This window comes from Bactrocera dorsalis, chromosome 2 (assembly GCF_023373825.1).
Source record: "Bactrocera dorsalis isolate Fly_Bdor chromosome 2, ASM2337382v1, whole genome shotgun sequence".
In the NCBI taxonomy this organism is placed as follows: domain Eukaryota; kingdom Metazoa; phylum Arthropoda; class Insecta; order Diptera; family Tephritidae; genus Bactrocera; species Bactrocera dorsalis.
This window is the reverse complement of record NC_064304.1, coordinates 29904880-29911812: the sequence shown is the minus strand read 5'-3', so window position 1 is coordinate 29911812 and position 6933 is coordinate 29904880.

Genomic DNA, 6933 nt, shown 5'->3' with positions numbered 1-6933 from the left:
GAAATTAAGTACATTTCAAAACCAAATAAGTCAGCAACAAAAAAATTGCATATACATACATATTTTTTTAAGTAAATTCATAAATAATATCTTAGATTCCTTAATTCATTATAACTCTTTAAATGCTCTTAAAGAAATTTTTTTGCTCAAAATTTTTTTAAACCATCAAATAACAACCATTATCGACCCTAATGCTAAATTAAAAACTTTAATCAAGTTTTAACATGTAAAATGTGTAAAGGTACAAAAATAGAACATTTACGACATGCCATATGTGTCCTCCGGGGCGTATACGCAACCACAATCGACATTGGCGACTGTGGAAAAGTAAATCGACCAACAACACACCGAAAGAATATCGAATATGTATGTACATATGTGAGTTATTTTATTTATACGGCTGAGTGTACACACACACACGAAATAATGTGAAAAGTGTATATGAAACTAGTTTATTTCGGACCAGTTTGTGTAGCACTACGTACTTTTCTTTTGTAGTAAAATCAGCGAAATACAGTTGATCAGCGATCACCAAACTAGCATTAAGAAGTCCAGTCATCAACTACTAGACCGGTTCGTCATCCATGAAATGATGAGGCGTCCAAGTACGCCTTCCAAATGTTGACTGTACCTTATGGTGAAGCTATGAACGAAGAGCATTTCTATCTATCCCTCCGTCTGTCTGTACTATATATAAACTTCTCCCTGAGTGCTTCTGATATTAATCTGAACACGTCCGAATACTTTCAGAGCTGGAATGTTTTTATAAAATCGGACGACATGACCTAGCATAGTCGCTGTCTTTTAATTCGCTGAACTACATACATATGTCAATGTCGTGGAATATCTCGTAGAGCTCATCATTCCATCGACTACAGTATTTGCCATTGCTAATGCGCAAAATACCATACATTTTTCGCAGAACCTTTCTCTCAAAAATTCGTAACTCCGATTCATCAGATGTTGTCATCATCCATGCCTCTGCACCATATAGCAGGACGGAGATGATGAGTGACTTGTAAAATTTGGTCTTTGTTCGTCGAGAGATTACTTTACTTATAAATTACCTACTTAGTTCGAAGTGGCACCAGTTGGCAAGAGTTACTCTGCGTTGGATTTCGAGGCTTTTTTTGTTGTTTAGATTAAAACTGGCTTGCCCTTGTTCACTACCAGAACCATTTGCTTCGTTTTCCTACTCAATCTGAAAAAAGCAGAACTGCGGCGCGGTTGTTGAGGCCAATGATATCAACATCAATGATATACATATGCCAGCAGTTGTACACTCTTATAGAAGTGTATCTTCTCTATTCAGATCTGCAGCTCGAAATATTTTCTCTAAGGAGTAGGTTAAAGAAGTCCTACGATAGGAAGTCGCCTTGTCTGAAACCTCGTTTGGTACCGAACGGCTCGGAGCGGTCCTTCCCGACCCTAATCTACGTTTTTCCTATTAGTTTTGTGGGGATACCAAATAGAGACATAGCGGCATAAAGGCAGTCCCTCTTCGTTCTGTCAAAAGCAACTTTCAAATAAACGAAAAGTTGATGTTTGTCGATCCTCTTTTCACGAGCATTTCCCAAGATTTGGCGCGTGGTGAATATCTGATCAGTTGTTTATTTTCCAGGCCAAACCTTTGTTGCCGATGGGCTTTATTCTTTAACACAGTACGTTCGATAGGATCTTATATACGACGTTGAGGAGGCTTATCCCACTATAGTTGGCGCAGATTTTGGGATCTTGGGATTTTGTGGAATGGGCAGAGCACACTTAAATACCAATCGACGGGCATACTTTCGTCCGACCATATTCTACAAAGAAGCTGATTCATGCTCCTTATCAATTCTTCCCCGCCGTATTTGTATAACTCGGCCCCCGCAGCTTTGTCGTTCTTCAGACGCATAATTGCTATTCGAATTTCTCTATGGTCGGGCAATGGGACGTCCGCTCCATCGTCATGGATTAGGGAAACGGGTTCACCATCTCTTGGTGTTATGGTTTCACTGTCATCTAGATCACATCTGGGGGTTCTACAAGAGTAAGCCATAAAAACTGCCCAATCAAAATCCGAAGTTAACATTTATTTTTGTTTTTTTTTGTGTGCTGAGTTTACACTGTTAAAAAATGCACATATATAAATTGGGGTCTATTTGTGAGCATGTGCATGATTTCTGTACAGTGATAAGGAAATGACAGTGAATAAAATATTTCTATTATATTCTACACTACCATACCATACATATATACATACATACAGCCACACTTACACAGATACATATGTATGTACATCCATATGAGTATTGAATAATGTTTACACACAAGTCACGCTGTCTGACTATATCTATATATACATATGTATCATATAAATATAGTTGTATAGGTTGATTTCGAACTTGTGTACATATGTTTGTCTGTATGTTCCTGCAATTGGGTAAATGGGCAAAAGTCTGCGTGCACGCAATCCTCTAAAGCATATGAGTCAAATACCGCTATATAATAAAAAATTTAACTAAAATATTTACGAAATAGCTCGAATCGACGCAATTTTACTGCTATATATACAATTAAATCGTTCGTGCTAAATGCCAGCACATGCTTAACTTTGAATTTTATATTTTTCAACTTATTGACAATTGCCAAATGTGAACATATTTTTTCTATACGGCCAACTATTTATTTTTAATGAAAAAATAATTATTAGAGCTTATGTAACAGCACATTATGGCCCTACGTATGTACATATATGTACCATGTATAGGCACATATCTTTTTGTGTATATAAATGTGTACATATGGCTATAGCTCGTATAAATATTTAAATATTCACTCGAAGGACCAATAGTGGAGTAGAACATCTGTTTCGTTCTATTTTTAGAAGCACTTGCTCGTAAGCATGTTTCTAAGTATTTAAGCTCGCCCTTGATTGCATTTTATATGACTTGTATATGCGTGTGTATTAGTACAGTAGTCATGTTTGCCCAAACAACTGTTTCGATGTGACCTTGAACAAATTAGAATAGAGCACATGTAAAATACTTCTTCGCCTGTTAAAAGATAGACTCACGCTAACGCAGTTAAAAAATAATAAAGGAAGTGTTGGAACAACAGAAGTCAACAGAAAGATATGCCATATATAAATTCTTTGGAGATTGCAATATTGACTTAGGCAAAATGTGTAGGACAAAATTTCGTGAAGATATCTCGTCAAATGAAAAAAAAAACTTTCGATACAAACACTTGAATGGGATCGTTCTAGCTATATGGCATAGAGGCCCGAAAAATTAGCAAATCATTGAGAAGAAAAGGGACAGGAATACATGGCTAAATCGGATTTGCTCATCGTGCTGATAATTTATATACCATATGTACGAGTATATACATATTTTATAGGGTTTCGACGTTTTCTTCTTGATGTTCAAAACTTCTTGACAAACTTAATAAAGCCTATTGAAGGTATACAAATTAAGGAAATTGACAGCGACCAACGCGGCTCTACTTAAATCGATTTGACCGAATAGTTCGTCAAATTTCGGAGCATTTTGTCCTTCATCAGGTAATCTATGCAGATCAGGTATCTTTGTGTTTCTCAGAAAACAATAACCACCACCTTCGCGGCTAGTGGACAGTGCACCTGTTTCTTGGTTTCTGGTAGTGTGACCATGTTTCGTTGACGGACACAAAAAGATATAGCAACGCTTTCGGTTGGCGCTTAAATTGCGCCAAGTTCTGACCCAGGCGTGGCTTATCGATGTGCGACTAGGTTGACACTCGTTAAATCAAAATATAATCCCCAACCGACAATTGCTCTTATAGCTTATTTTCTAAATTTCGCCCCCACCCTCGCTTTCGCACGCCATCAAAATAAAACAAGAATTCTGATTCAGCTACATTTTTGACGATAGCCGTCTACGAGAATCTACTATACGACAGTAAATTTCATTCAATTAAATTTGTTAATATGTATAAATGAGCCTCGTTTGCTGGAATACGACGTAATATTTGTAATTTTCTTCAAATAACGAAATTTTCAATAAGAGCGCTATAAAACAAAAACGGGTTGGGATATCAATGAAATTCTTTAATCCTGTGAAAGTACATTCGATGTTATTATGCATGGAACTCGATTACTTTGTCATGGCCACCAAGGGCACGCTTGCAGAAGTCTAGCCAATTTTCGACGATTTTCAAGCATAAATCGGCCATTACTGCTGCAATATCACATTCGATATTCATACGAAGTTCATCAATTGTCGCTAGCTTATTGGCATAGACTATAGACTTGACTTAGTCCCACATGCGCTGTGTGGCTTATGACGTCGACTAGTTGAAACCACATATTGTGATAGTCCATATTATTCAATTCGGGCCAAAAATATTCGTTTGCCATTGAGCGGTAACGATTCCCATTCACAGTAACGTCCCGGTTTTGATCATCACGGAAGAAGTTCAGCCCAATAACGCCGCCGGTCCATAGACCAATGCAATGATGACTCATGGAGTACGTGTGTATTTCTGCCTGAACAATAACGCATATAACTTTCAAGTTGTTGCTCAGCCCAATTCATGAACATGTGACGATTTTGGTGGTCAAGCGGACTCAGTTTTTGCGTAACTTTGATCTTGTAAGGATGTGGGTCAAGATCTTATCTCAAAATTCGCCACCACGACGTCACAGAGAGAAAACAGCCGTTGTGCCAGAAAACATCGATGCCGTACGTGAACTGATAATGCAAGAACGTCATGTAACATCCCTTCAGATAGAAGCATGCCTCCTACCAGCATACATTCGATATTGCGTGAACACCTGGCCGTAAAAAAAGGTTTGTTCTCGTTGGATCCCGCACAATTTGACAATCGCTCAAAAAAAGGCTCGTGTGGATTGGTGTAAAGAAATGCTGAAAAAATACGATCGCGGTGCTTCAAAAGACGTTTATAAGATCGTCACAGGTGACGAATCATGGATCTATGCGTATAAGCCCGAAACAAAACAGCAATCGACCGTGTGGGTCTTGCAAGACGAGCCAAATCCAACGAAAAAAAAAACATTTTCATTATTAGGCCAGAAATATATATAGCAGCCTTCGTACAACATTTGTGGTCATCAAATTTTAAAATACGTACATACATGTATATTTACAAATCGTTGTGTTTTATTTTTATTACGTCTGGCTATAATTATTATGAGGGCGGATTTCTAGCAGTTTTAAGTACCCGAAAGACGCATTACGAAACACAGATTTATTTACATTTAGTAATGTACATAATACATGTATGTAAATGTACATATAAGCAATTATAAGTATGTATTTAGATATATTTCCCTTTTCTTTACTTGCAACCCTATTTGACGGGATGAGAATTGAGAAAGGGAAACAAGTAAGGAAGAACTAAGTTCGGGTGCACCTGAACATTTCGAGTTTCGAAATCCAAGCAACTATATGTAAAACGAGAGTCATTATATCTGGTATACGGGGAGTTGGAGTAATATCGACCAGATTTGATCTATTTTTGCCAATACCACATACTATTAACATACCGCATACTAAAAAATGTTTCTTGGGTTTTATAAAGTACCTCACAATTATATGGCGTAAAGTCAGCCGAATGCTCAAAAATATTTTGATGTATTTTGGGGAGCTAGGTCTAGTTTTTGCCCAATTTCATCTAATTTAGGCATAAAGATACACTGTTATGAGTAAAACATGTTCTGCAGTTTTCAGTAAGAACTCACATAGTGCATTATAAAGTCACTCGGAAGTTCGAAAATCTTTATATTAAGTATATCGGGCTCAGGGAAGTATTGACACCATTCAACCCATTTTTGATACACAGAATGTGTATTGTACCTCCCATACATTAACCAATATTTTTGGTCAAAAGTCAGTTATAGATACTGAGGTCCACATATGCGAAACCTAGCGACTTGAACAGTTTTGTTTGGATTTGGACAATTTTCGGTCACTAGGTGGTAGAATACGCCAGAGTAAAATATCGTTCGTACAGAGTTTTATTCAGTTATACAATGAATTTCTTCTCGATTTGAGTACTGAAATGTGAAAGAATGAAATGAAATTTAAAATTGTGCTGTATAGAAGGTAGGCGTGGTTGTAGCCCGATTTCGCCCATTTTCGCACTGTGGCATAAGAATATGAAAAGAACGCTACGTACTAAATTCATTCGGAATCGATCTGGCGGTGCCACGCCCCTGCTGCCATAAAGCCCTCCCAAACCATCTTGGAGAAAAATTCATTGTGTCTGGCGTATTTAGCTAATTTATCGTACTTTTAGTAGTTTTTAACAGTACCGTTATATGGGGCCATTCCCATTCCCCGGGGTTGTGTTCCGATTTCATCCCTTTTCACACTGTCGGTAAGTGTTCTCATAATATTTGCGCTAAGCAAATTTGGTTATTGTAGCTTAAGTGATTTAGGAGATATGTACATTAAACTTGTTAGAGGGCAGGGCCAATATAACTTTTTAAACCTTTTTGTCCCATAGATGCCTTTTACTATAGCGAACACCTGTGCCAAATTAGATTTTTATATCTTAGTACGCAAAACTACGGTAATGGCGTTTTGTGAGCTTGGTAGTAGTCCGATTACTTTATTTTTATACTAAGGAACCCGTACCAAGTTTCATCAAGATATCTCAATTATTACTCAAGTTGCAGCTTGCACTGACAGACGAACAGTCAGACTGATCGGATTTCAACTTCTCTCGTCATCCTGATCATTTATATAAATATACATAACTCCACATCTATCTCACTTAGTTTTAGGTATTACGCACAACTGTTAGCTCAAACTCAAACCGAAATGCAATCAAGAAAGAACTTAGCTGGCGAAACGTGACTATATGTACATAATGTAAATTCATATAATTTTCATATTTTACCAACAGGGAATATGTAATGCAATGAAAAATTTCTAATAAGTAGCA